This window comes from Macaca fascicularis, chromosome 4, assembly GCF_037993035.2.
Source record: "Macaca fascicularis isolate 582-1 chromosome 4, T2T-MFA8v1.1".
Lineage (NCBI taxonomy): Eukaryota > Metazoa > Chordata > Mammalia > Primates > Cercopithecidae > Macaca > Macaca fascicularis.
Window position 1 is genome coordinate 105,264,764 of NC_088378.1, and position 12,977 is coordinate 105,277,740.

At 43.8% G+C, this 12,977-nt stretch overlaps 1 long non-coding RNA gene across 1 annotated transcript in view; it reads left to right on the forward strand.

Annotated features, from left to right (window-relative positions):
- The first annotated feature begins 378 nt into the window (after positions 1–378).
- The window catches only part of LOC102124960 (uncharacterized), a 33,230-nt gene continuing 20,631 nt past the window's right edge, over positions 379–12,977 (forward strand). Inside the window, exon 1 of the long non-coding RNA XR_006697637.2 lies at positions 379–461. This is a non-coding gene — a long non-coding RNA (uncharacterized lncRNA). The remainder of the gene's footprint in view (positions 462–12,977) is intronic.

The following is a 12,977-nucleotide window of genomic DNA, read 5'->3' on the forward strand; positions in this document are numbered from 1 at the left end:
AATGTTTTGGAAATTTAAGTTGTTCAGGGAGACACATCTGGGGTATACATAAGCATCAGTTTATGCTTTTGATGACTTGAAAAGTAATGGAATCTTGCAAACTTGGATAATACTTTCATGTTAGACTTGTACTGTGTCCTCACTTTTGGAAAAAAGGGAAAGGCCGATTGTTATGGTGATTTGATGTTTCTGTGATCTTTCTCATTCTAAATATCCTCAAGTTTTTACTTATGTATGGGATATTTGTGTGTGTGTGTGAAGTTTCTATCATTAAAACTAAGTTACATTTACAAGACAAAGAGGCAGCCTTTGTACTAACTTTTTTGGTACTTTGAGTTCTGTAGCCTTGTGGTTTCCAAGTTTGTGCCCTAGATCAGCAGCACAAGAAAAGTGAAGAAAGAAGGAAACTAATGGAGATTATTTATTGGGATGGCTCCGTGAAAAGTCTCCGTATTTTCCAGGTTTTTAGAACAGCCCTTTCTTTGTCCTTTCTATTCTATTCAACTCTCTCTGTTTAGTTCTGTGTTTTTGACTCTTTTCCAGAGTAATAAGACTGTTCTATGATTTGACCATCTTCTCTTTTAGTTTTTCTGTTGAAATTTTTAATTGCTTATTATACATATATATGTATATATTTAAATTTTAATTAAATGATTATGAGTTATACATGATTATTTAGTAAATATATTAAAATCAATTAAATTGCAAGTACTTTTTTTCAGAAAGTCCATTTTGTGTTCTCATTTCATCTCCTTATGATTTATTTATTTTTTAAACTTTTAGGTTTGGGGGTACATGTGAAGGTTTGTTACACAGGCAAACACGTGGCATGGCGGTTTCTTGTACATATTATTTCCTCACTCAGGTATTAAGCCAATATTCAATAGTTATCTTTTCTGCTGCTCTCCCTCCTCCCAGCCTCAAGTAGACACCAGTGTCTGTTGTTTCCTTCTTTGTGTGAGAGCAGGCAGTATTTGGTTTTCTGTTCATGTGTTAGTTTGCTAAGGATAATAACCTTCAGCTCCACCCATGTTCCCACAAAAGCCACGATTTAGTTCCTTTTTATGGCTGCATAGTATTTCATGGTGTATATGTACCACACTTTCTTTATCCAATCTGTCATTGATGGAAATTTAGGTTGACTCTATGTCTTTGCTATTGGGAATAGGGCTGTAATGAACATTCCCGTGTATGTGTCTTTACGGTGGAAAGATTTACATTCCTCTGGGTATGTACCCAGTAATGGGATTGCTGGTCTAATGATAGTTCTGCTTTTAGCTCTTTGAGGAATTGCCATACTGCTTTCCACAATGTTAGAGCTAATTTACACTCTCATCAACCGTGTATTAGCGTTCCTTTTTCTCTGCAACCTTGCTAGCATCTGTTATTTTTTGACTTTTTAATAATAGCCATTCTGACTGGTGTGAGATGGTATCTCATTGTGGTTTTGATTTACATTTCTCTAATGATCAGTGATGTTGAGTTTTTTTCATAAGATTATTGGCCATATGTATGTCTTCTTTCGAGAAGTGTCTGTTCACGTGCTCTGCTCACTTTTTTATGGGGTTGTTTTTCTCTTGTAAATTTAAGTTCCTTATAGATGCCAGATATTAGACCTTTGTCAGATGCATACTTTGCAAATGATTTCCCCGCTCTGTAGGTTGTCTGTTTACTCTGTTGATAGTTTCTTTTGCTGTGCAGAAGCTCTTAAGTTTAATTAGATCCCACTTGTCAATTTTTGCTTTTGTCGTGATTGCTTTCAGTGTCTTTCTCATAACATCTTTGCCTGTTTCTATGTCCAGGATGGTATTGCCTAGGTTGTCTTCCAGGGATTTTATAGTTGTAAGTCTTTAATCCATCTTCAATTGATTTTGTGTGTGTGGTGTAAAGAAGTGGTCCAGCTTTAATCTTCTGCATATGGCTAGTCAGTTATCCCAGCACCATTTATTGAATAGGGAATCTTTTCACCATTGCTTATTTTGGTTTACAAGTGTCTTTTGAGGATTTTTGCATTGATCTTCATTAAGGATATTAACCTGAAGTTTTTTTTGTTGACATTGTTGTGTCTCTGCCAGGTTTTAGGTATCAAGATGATGCTGGCCTCATAGAATGAGTTGGGGAGGAATCCCTCCTCCTCCATATTTTGTAATAGTGTCTGTAAGAATAGTACTAGTTCTTTTTTGTACATCTGGTAGAATTTGGCTGTGAATCCATCAGGTCCCAAGCATTTTTTGGTTGCTAAGCTATTTATCACTGATGCAATTTTGCAGTTCATTATTGATCTGTTCAGGGAATCAATTATTTTCTGCCTCAGTCTTGGGAGGGTGAATGTGTCCATAAATTAACCCATCTTTTCTAGGTTTTCTAGTTTGTATGTGTAGAGGTGTTCAAAGTAGCTTCTTCTGGTCGTTTTTATTTCTGTAGGATCAGTAGTCACATTCTCTTTGTCATTTCTAATCATGTTTATTTGATTTTCTTCTCTTTTCTTCTTTGTTAGTCTAACTAGTGGCCTGTTTTATTTTTTCAAAAAAAAAAAAACTCCTGGATTCGTTGATATTTTGAATGGTTTTTAGTGTCCCGTTTTCCTTCATTTCGGCTCTAATTTTTTTTATTTCTCATCTTCTGCTGACTTTAATTATTTTCTTAAAGTCAGCAGTTCTTGCTGCTTTATTTCAGTTGTGATGTTAGGTTGTTAATTTGAGATCATTCTAAATTTTTGATTTGGGCATTTAGTGCTGTGAATTTTCCTCTTAACATTGCCTCAGCTGTGTCTGAGAGATTCTGGTATGTTGTATCATTGTTCTCATTAGTTTTAAAGAACTTTTTGATTTCTGTCTTAATTTTTTACCCAAAAGTCATTCAGAAGCATGTTGTTTAATTTCAATGTAATTGCATGGTTTTGAGCAATTTTCATAGTCTTGAACTCTATTTTCATTGCACTGTGGTCCAAGAGTGTGTTTGGTATAATTTTAGTTCTTTTACGTTTGTTGAAGATTGTTTTATGTCCAATTTTGTGGTAGATTTTAGAGTATTTGCCATATGGTGATTAGAAGAATGTTTATTCTGGATTTTTTGTTTGGTTTTTCTTTTTTGGGGAGGGTGGCGGTGGAGAGTTGTGTAAAGGCTTATCGGATCCATTTGGGGCTATGTTGAGTTTAGGTCCTGAATATCTTTGTTAATTTTCTGCCTCAATTATCTGTATAATAGTGTCAGTGGAATGTGGAAGTCTCCCACTATTATTGTGTAGGAGTCTATGTCTCTTGGTAGGTCTCTGTTGTTTCCTTGATTAGTCCCAATGTGAGTACCTGGATATTTCAGTTGCAGATGTATTTACTTGCCCCTTCCATTCCTCTCTGTGAGAGCCACACACACTAGCTGCTTCTAGTCACCCATCTTGTCCACTCCCATCAAGATTTATTTTTAATTTCTTTATGTCTTCACTTATTCTTCAAAAGGAAGTCCTTGTCCTATATAATCAGTTTGCCTTACTTTTTTGGATTACATGGTCCAAGCGTATTCTGATTTTGCTCTTCTTGCTGAGGAGGTTATATTCCTTTAACATTCAAATTGTTTTGGACCATCCATTACCAGCAGCAGTGAATGTCTATTCTTGTGGGTCAGTGGTGAATGAACTGGGCAATCATTGTACTTCTGCTGAGATTCTGAGAGAGGGAGTTTGCTAATGACTAATGATGGTGAGCAGCTTTTCATATGTTGATTTGCCATTTGAGAGTCCTTTATCTATTCTAGGTACAAGTTCTTTATGTGATTGACAAATACTTTCCCCGTTTGTGTCTTCACTTTTTTCTTCTCTGTACCTTTTCAAGATCAGTACTTCCTAATTTTGATGAAGTCTCACTTATAAATCTATTCTTTTATGTTTCATGTGTCATGTCTAAGAAACTTTGCCTAAATATTTTTCAAAAATTTCCCCTAAATTTTCTTCTTAAAGTTTCAGTAGTAAAGTTTACTTTCAAGTTATTTTTGTATATGGTACAACTTATACATCGAGGCTTATTATTCTGAATAAATACAGTCAATTGTTTCAGCAGCATTTGTTGAAAAGACAATCCTTGATTCACTGAATTGCCTTTGCACTTCTGCAGGAAATCAGTTATCCAATTCTTGGCTGTATTTCAGAACACTATTCTATTGAACTATTTTTCTGTCTTTATGCCAATATTACACTGTTTTGATTACTTTGTACTATTAAAGTATCATAAGTTCTACAGCTTTTATTCTCTCTCTCTTTTTTTGAGACGGAGTCTCGCTCTATCGCCCAGGCTGGAGTGCAGTGGCATGATCTCGGCTCACTGCAAACTCTGCCTCCTGGGTTCAAGCGATTCTCCTGTCTCAGCCTCCTAGTAGGTTGGATTACAGGTGCCCGTCACCACACGTGGCTATTTTTTTGTATTTTTTAGTTGAGACAGGTTTTGCCATGTTGACCAGACTCCTGACCTCAAGTGATCCACCCACCTCAGCCTCCCAAAGTGCTGGGATTATAGGTATGAGCCACTGCCCCTGGCCTACAAATGACATTTAAATGTTGAATCTAAGTATTTCCTATTTTTAATGGTATTGTAAAATGATACTTAGTTCTATTTAAATTTCTGATAGTTTGTTGCTACTATAGGGGAATTCAATTGATGTTTTCGTTGACTTTGAATTGTTCAACCTTTATTTAACCCACTTACTTGTCCCAAGAGTTTTTTTTAGATTCTATCTACAAAGATTGTTGTATATTTCCTTTTCCAATCTGGATGCCTTTAATTTCTTTTTACTGTCTTTGCAGTCTCCCCTTTGAAGTGCAATTCAGAGGTCAGCCAATTACTTAAAAAAAGGTTTTGCTGTTCTTGTTGTTGTCTTTTATCCTACTAATTTGGGGGCTTCTTCCAAAGAATGACTTTCTTATTTCAGATTTTTTTTCCCTCTCAATTTTTAGCCATTCTGGTAGCCCCCAATTCTGTCCTTTGGCAACTTAAACCAAGATGTTTTCTTCTTGAGTTCTAGTGGCTCCGCTAAAGTGGGATGAAGAGGGTCCTCAAAAAAAGTCTGTCTAAACTTGGGTCTTACCCAATGTGCATCTTTTTTTAAAAAAGAAAAAAAACTTAAATTCTTTCAAAATTTTGCCTGCTTTTGATCTCTCTCTAATGCCCTTAAATGTTTTGTTTAATTTTTTACATTTTGTTTAGAATGTGTAATTGTTCTTTTCAGAAGGATGTTGGAGAATAATTCTCCATGATGTTCCTATACATCTTATGGTAGCTTTTGTCCCAGAAAGGCTTTACTAGGATGTTTGAGTAGAAAATGGCCTATTGTGCCATGAATAAGAAAGTTGGTTTCTGTTTTTGTTTTTGTTTTTGTTTTTTCTTAGATTCTTGTTTCTTCTCCTAGTATCTATGAAACTGTGGCGGGCTAACTTGTTACCTTGCAAGTAGAACAAGGTTAAGGCCGGGCACGGTGGCTCAAGCCTGTAATCTCAGCACTTTGGGAGGCCAAGGCGGGTGGATCACGAGGTCAGGAGATCAAGACCATCCTGGCTAACATGGTGAAACCCCGTCTCTACTAAAAATACAAAAAACTAGCCGGGCGTGGTGGCGGGTGACTGTAGTCCCAGCTACTTGAAGGCTGAGGCGGGAGAATGGCGTGAACCCGAGAGGCGGAGCTTGCAGTGAGCCGAGATCCACAGCGAGACTCCGTCTCAAAAAAAAAAAAACCAAAAAACAAAAAACAAAAAAAAAAAAAACAAGGTTAAGAGCCTCTGCAGCCCTTGATAGAGGGCCATTCATACATCTGTTACTTCTCTATTACCAGAACCTAGACCAATTTCATTTTTATGTAGTGGATATGATATCCATGATGTGATGGTTGTGTAAATGTATTTCACTGGATCATTCCCATACTGATGGGCCTTCTATTTATTATAGGTTATTTTTTTCTCTCTTCCACCTTCTGCCACTGTAACCAAACCTAGGTTTGGCTGATAGCCTCTCAAAAGCCAGGCACGAGAGATGAGAGTTGGTGGGAGGAAAAGCAGGTTTATCCAGAAAGGCAGCAAAACTGAGAATGAAAGGACACAAAGATAGATGTGTACCCGCCCCCCACCCGCTACACCCTTGTTCTGCTCTCTAATCTTTGCACATACCAGAGATTTCGTAAGTTCTGTGAGTACCTGGTTTTCTGCACGTACCAGAGATTTTGTTTTGCACATACCAGAGATTTTGTAAGTTCTGAGGAAAGGTCACAAGACGTGTTTAAGTAAGATAAACTCTTGCTGCCATAAACCTGCTCTCCCGCCTCAAAGTTTGAACCAAAATATCAGAAATGGCAGGAACCAATCATAGTTAGCCAAATCGCCTTGTTCAAACACTAGCCAATCATATATCTGATTTGTATAATAACTCTATGCCCACTTTTCTTAGACTATATAACATTGTTCGGAGCTGAGTGGGGGAGCTCTCCTGCCCGTCTCGTTTCACGAGCGAGGGAGAGTTCCAGGTTCGAACCTGTAATAAAGATCCTTGCTGCTTAGCTTTGACTCTGGACTCTGGTGGTCTTCTTCGGGGAATAAACGGTCTGGGCATAACAAATGGGGGCTCGTCCGGGATTTCCCCCAAGCCCACCAGACCCCCAAGTCAACGGATCTTAATCTGTAGGTAAGCCGGCTTTGTCACTGTCTCTGTCTTTGTCTCTGTCTGTCTCCCTGAAATTTCGCGAAATCCGTAATCTGTAATCTGTATTGGTCTGTTCTGTAAGTGGCACGGTCTTGGCGGACGCGCTAGAAGACAGCCACTCGGGACTGGTGGGAGATGTTCCCCAGTGCCCATCTGGGGGCCTCCATCCTTGGTTGCCCCGTCTGACTCAGGTCGGAAGTCCGACACGCGCTCGAGAATGCTCATCGTTATTACTGTCTGTCCGTTATTGTTAAGTGTTAAGTGTAAGCCCAAAACGAAACATAAAACCTTTTCTTCCCCTTCCAGGACCGGACCTGTCGGATACTCCCCTCTGCTTCACACTCATTTTCGTCCCCCCTTCTCTTTGTAGGAGCAGTCCAAAGATGGGCAACAACCAGAGCACGCCGCTCTCACTCCTTGTTACCAATTTTAAGGATGTGAAGGCTCGGGGGCGTAACTTAAGCGTAGAACTAAAGAAGGGAAAGCTAGTTACTTTCTGCCGTTCGGAGTGGCCCTCTTTTGGCGTAGGGTGGCCCTCCGAAGGAACTTTCTGTCTCTCTATTATTACTAAGGTAAAAACTAAGATTTTCCTGCCAGGGCAGTCAGGACATCCTGATCAAATTCCTTATATTCTAGTGTGGCAGGATCTTGTGGAAAACCCACCACCCTGGATAACTCCATTCATTCCTGAGCCCTGCAAAGTCCTAGTAACGCGACCTACAAGACAAAAGACTCCCTCTGCTCCCTCGGCCCCTGTGCTGCTGGACAGCCAGGACCCCCTAACGTTAGAACCCACATTTCCCCCACCATATCCGCACCTTATCCCGCAGGACCCAGTCCCCCAGGGTGGTGCTTCCGTAGAGGGAAACCGAGAAGCGGAAGCAGCTGAGAGCGAAAGTAACCTGGGGGGGCCGGCCATCCGAACACGAGGCCGCGTACAGCGGGACCAAGCTTCCCGACTCCCTGACTCCACTGTAGCCCTGCCTCTCAGAGAAATAGGATCGCTCGATGATACCGGGCTCTCCCGTCTCATGTATTGGCCTTTTTCCACCAGTGATTTATACAATTGGAAGTCCCAAAATGCTCGCTTCTCAGATAATCCCAAAGATCTAACCTCGTTGTTAGACAGTGTCATGTTTACTCACCAGCCGACCTGGGATGACTGTCAACAGCTCCTCCGAATCCTGTTCACAACGGAGGAGCAGGAAAGAATCCAAGTTGAGGCCAGAAAACTGGTTCCAGGAGATGACGGCCAGCCAACTGCAAATCCTGACCTCATTAATGCGGCTTTCCCTTTGACCCGGCCCAGATGGGACTACAACACGGCAGAAGGTAGGGGACGACTGCTCATTTATCGCCAGACTCTAATGGCGGGTCTCCGGGCTGCAGCTCGCAAGCCCACCAATTTGGCTAAAGTATATTCTGTGTTACAAGGTAAGACAGAGAGCCCCGCTGTGTATTTAGAGAGATTAATGGAAGCCTTCAGACAGTTTACCCCTGTGGACCCGGAAGCACCGGAAAATCAGGCAGCGGTAGTAATGTCCTTTGTAAACCAGGCAACACCAGATATTAAAAGAAAACTCCAGAAATTAGAAGGTTTAGAGGGAAAGCAGATTCAGGACCTCCTTCAGATGGCCCAGCGAGTTTATAATAATAGGGATACTCCAGAAGAAAAACAGTTCAAGGCAACCAAAGAAATGACCAAAGTCTTAGTAGCAGCTTTCCCCCAGGCAGGAAATGGCCAAAACAGAAAGCAGAAAAAGCAAGGCCCTAGGCAAGGATTAGAAAAAGATCAGTGTGCTTATTGCAAGGAACGTGGCCACTGGATTAAAGACTGCCCAAAGAAACGGAGACCAGCTAACCCTACCTCCGTACTTGTTACCCAGGACTCTGACTAGGGAGGACGGGGTTCGGACCCCCTCCCCAAACCCAGGGTAACTTTGCAAGTGGAGGGGTCCCCAGTTTGCTTCTTGGTCGATACTGGGGCGGAACGCTCAGTCCTAACCAAACCAATTGGAAAAATATCTAAGAAAACATCCTGGGTGCACGGGGCCACAGGCATCAAAAAATACCCCTGGACAACCCAGAGGACTGTAGACTTAGGAACGGGAAAAGTCTCCCATTCCTTCCTAGTCATCCCAGAGAGCCCCTGCCCTCTACTAGGGAGGGACTTGCTGACAAAGATGGGGGCCCAAATCCACTTTGAGCCAGAAGAGCCCAAGATAACTGATTCCCAAAACAGGCCAATATCTATCCTGACTGTCACCTTAGAAGATGAGTACTGACTCCATCAAGAGCAAAAGCCCCCCGATCAGGGAATTGACTCTTGGCTCCAGCGTTTCCCTGAAGCGTGGGCAGAAACTGGGGGCTTGGGGCTAGCTAAACATCGACCTGCCATATTTGTGGAAGTTAAGCCAGGGACGGACCCGGTTCGGGTTCGGCAATATCCTATGCCCCTGGAGGCAAGAGAAGGAATTACGCCCCATATCTGCCGACTCCTAGACCAGGGAGTCCTACGGGCTTGCCACTCATCCTGGAATACTCCACTGTTACCTGTTCGTAAAGCCAACAGTACGGACTACAGGCCAGTACAGGATTTAAGAGAAGTTAATAAAAGGGTCATGGACATACATCCCACTGTGCCCAATCCATACACCCTTCTGAGTGCCTTACATCCCAAAAAACAGTGGTATACCGTTCTTGATCTAAAAGACGCTTTCTTCAGCCTTCCTCTGGCTCCCAAAAGTCAAGAACTCTTTGCATTTCAATGGACGGATCCTGAGAGGGGCATCAACGGTCAGCTAACATGGACCAGACTGCCACAAGGGTTCAAGAACTCGCCAACCCTGTTCGATGAAGCCCTTCATGAACATCTGGGTGAGTACCGGCGGCAACACCCTGAAATAACTCTTTTGCAATATGTTGATGATCTCTTAATAGCGGCCAGGTCCCCGGAAACTTGTGTTCAAGGGACTGAGGACCTCCTGAAGACTCTGGGGGAGCTAGGCTACCGAGCCTCAGCAACAAAGGCTCAGATCTGCAAGTCGGAGGTAACTTATCTGGGGTACCTATTAAAAGGGGGGCAACGCTGGCTAACCAAAGCCCGAAAGGAAACAGTCCTACGCATCCCTAGACCCCAGTCAACACGGCAAGTGAGAGAATTCCTGGGGTTGGCAGGGTTCTGTAGGTTATGGATACCCGGATTTGCTGAGTTAGCCAAGCCCCTATACCAGGCAACAAAGGAACGGCAGCCCTTCAATTGGACGGAAGAGGCTGAGCTGGCCTTTCAGCAAATCAAAACTGCCTTGTTATCAGCCCCCGCGCTGGGGCTCCCTGATGTCTCCAAGCCCTTCCACTTATACGTGGATGAAAGTAAGGGTGTTGCAAAAGCCGTGTTAACACAGTACCTAGGCCCCTGGCAGAGGCCAGTTGCCTATTTGTCAAAAAAATTAGATTCAGTGGCTGCTGGCTGGCCACCCTGCCTCCGGATAATCGCGGCGACCGCCCTAATGGTCCGAGACGCTGATAAACTTATCATGGGGCAAGAGTTGCGCGTTATAACCCCGCATGCCATTGAAGGCGTCCTCCGGCAGCCGCCGGACCGATGGATGAGTAACGCCCAGCTCACCCACTATCAAGGACTGCTGTTAAACCCCCTCAGAATAACTTTTCTGCCCCCAACCTCTTTAAACCCTGCTTCACTGCTGCCAAATCCAGACTTGGACACCCCGTCCCATGAGTGCACTGAGATACTGGCTCAGGTGCATGGGGTGCGGGAGGACCTGCAAGATCGTCCGCTCCCCGACACAGAACTCACCTGGTTCACTGATGGCAGCAGCTACGTCCACCAAGGCCAGCGGTATGCAGGAGCGGCTGTAACGTCAGAGACTGAGGTAATCTGGGCGGAACCCTTGCCTCCAGGGACATCGGCCCAAAGAGCTGAACTGATAGCCCTTACACAGGCCCTCACCCTAGAGGCAGAGAAAAAACTAACAGTATACACGGATAGCCGCTATGCTTTCGCTACTGCGCACATACATGGGGCCATCTACAGAGAAAGGGGACTATTAACAGCCGAAGGCAAAGAAATAAAAAACAAGCAAGAGATCCTAGCTCTATTAACTGCTTTGTGGAAACCAAAGAAATTGGCTATCGTACATTGCCCTGGGCATCAGAAACCAACTACGCCAATTGCTCGAGGCAACTTCTTAGCCGACCAAACCGCAAGGAGCATAGCAAAAGCTCCCAGTCAGCTCCTCGCGCTCCAGCTCCCCGATCCTGGCCCGTGAAATTTGCCATGTTTTCCCGACTATACCGAACAGGATCGCGAATGGATGAACACGCTTCCCCTAAAACAGGTTAAAAATGGGTGGTGGACTGATATAAATGACCAAACCATCCTACCAGAAAAATTAGGACGGCAGGTGTTGGAACACATCCACCGGACAACCCACCTGGGTGCCCGGCGAATGATGGACTTAATCAGGCACGCCAAGTTTAGAATCAGGCGCATAGCTGAACTGGCCAGCGATGTCACAACAAATTGCAAAGCCTGCCAACTAAACAACGCTTGCCCCCAAACCCAGACCACCGCAGGAATTAGGTGTAGAGGAACTAGGCCTGGTATCTATTGGGAAATAGACTTTACTGAGATAAAGCCTGGAAAATATGGGTATCAGTACTTACTTGTCTTTGTAGATACTTTTTCAGGATGGACAGAAGCGTTCCCAACTAAGAGAGAAACTGCTCAGGTTGTAGCAAAGAAAATTTTGGAAGAAATCCTCCCCAGGTATGGCTTTCCCGTCCAAATAGGGTCAGACAATGGACCAGCCTTCGTTGCTAAGGTAAGTCAGGATTTGGCTTCCATTCTGGGGGCAAATTGGAAATTACATTGTGCTTATAGGCCCCAAAGCTCAGGACAGGTAGAAAGGATGAATCGGACTCTGAAGGAGACCTTAACTAAATTGACCATGGAGACTGGCGCTAATTGGGTAGTACTTCTCCCCTACGCTCTGTTCCGGGCCCGAAATACCCCTTACAGACTAGGCCTCACACCATATGAAATCATGTATGGCAGACCCCCACCCCTGGTCCCCAGTCTAAAAGATGACTTACTCAAACCTGAAACTGAAAATGTCTCTGAGCTCCTGTTCTCCTTACAAGCCTTACAGAAAATTCACCAGGAAATTTGGCCCAGACTACGAGAACTGTACGAGGCAGGACCTCCGCCGACGCCTCATCCGTTCCAGCCGGGAGACTGGGTCCTAGTCAAGCGCCACCAGCAAGAAACTCTTCAACCCAGGTGGAAAGGACCACTGCAAGTACTCCTGACTACTCCCACCGCTCTCAAAGTAGAAGGCATCGCTTCGTGGATCCACTACACACACGTCAAACCAGTGGACCCAACATCCGACCTTCTCGAGCCGTCTGGAGCACCGGTTACATGGACTATAGACAAAGCTAAGAACAATCCCTTAAAGCTAACCCTGCGCCGTCATCCCCATAGCCGTAACCATGTCTAGCTTACCTATGCTTTTATGCCTTATGCATCTGACTCTCCTCACTGCTGCGCCGTCTAATCCCTATGTCTGGAGGTTCTGGCTCTATGAGAACAAAACTCACCCCGGGGAAACCCCCCAAGCGGGTAAACTGCTAGCTAGCGCAGACTGCCCCCCCTCAGGGTGTAATACTATAGTTTACCTCAATTTCACTAGGTTCCAGATTGCCCAACCAGCAATACCCATGATCTGTTTTGAATATGATCAAACTGAATATAATTGTAAAAATTATTGGTGGCACCAGAGTGCAGGTTGCCCATATAGCTACTGTAAGACGCACTCTGTCCAATACTGGAGAGAACGACAAGGGTGGTATTTTTATAAAACTGAGTCTCCCGTCACTTACACTTGGATAATTAGAGACCCATGGGACTCTCGGTGGACAACCCCACAACATGGGGGAGTATATTACTCATCAACTAGTACTTGGCCCAGTAGCCATTTATATCTGTGGAGAAGTCTAGTCCAGATTCAACCCTTAATCCACACACAAATCCACAGGCAAGAAACCAAGCTATCACAAGACTTGCAGCCCTTCTCCTGGCTAACTCTATTACGGGAAGGGCTAGCATTCGCCAACCTCACTGGTTTAGGCGACCTGTCCTCTTGCTTTATGTGTGCAACCCTAGGAAGACCACCATTAACGGCTGTTCCTCTATCCTCCCCTCCCACAAACTATACAGGTTTTAACTCATCGATAGTCACGATACCCGATGTGGCCCTGTACCGTGACCCATACCAAGAG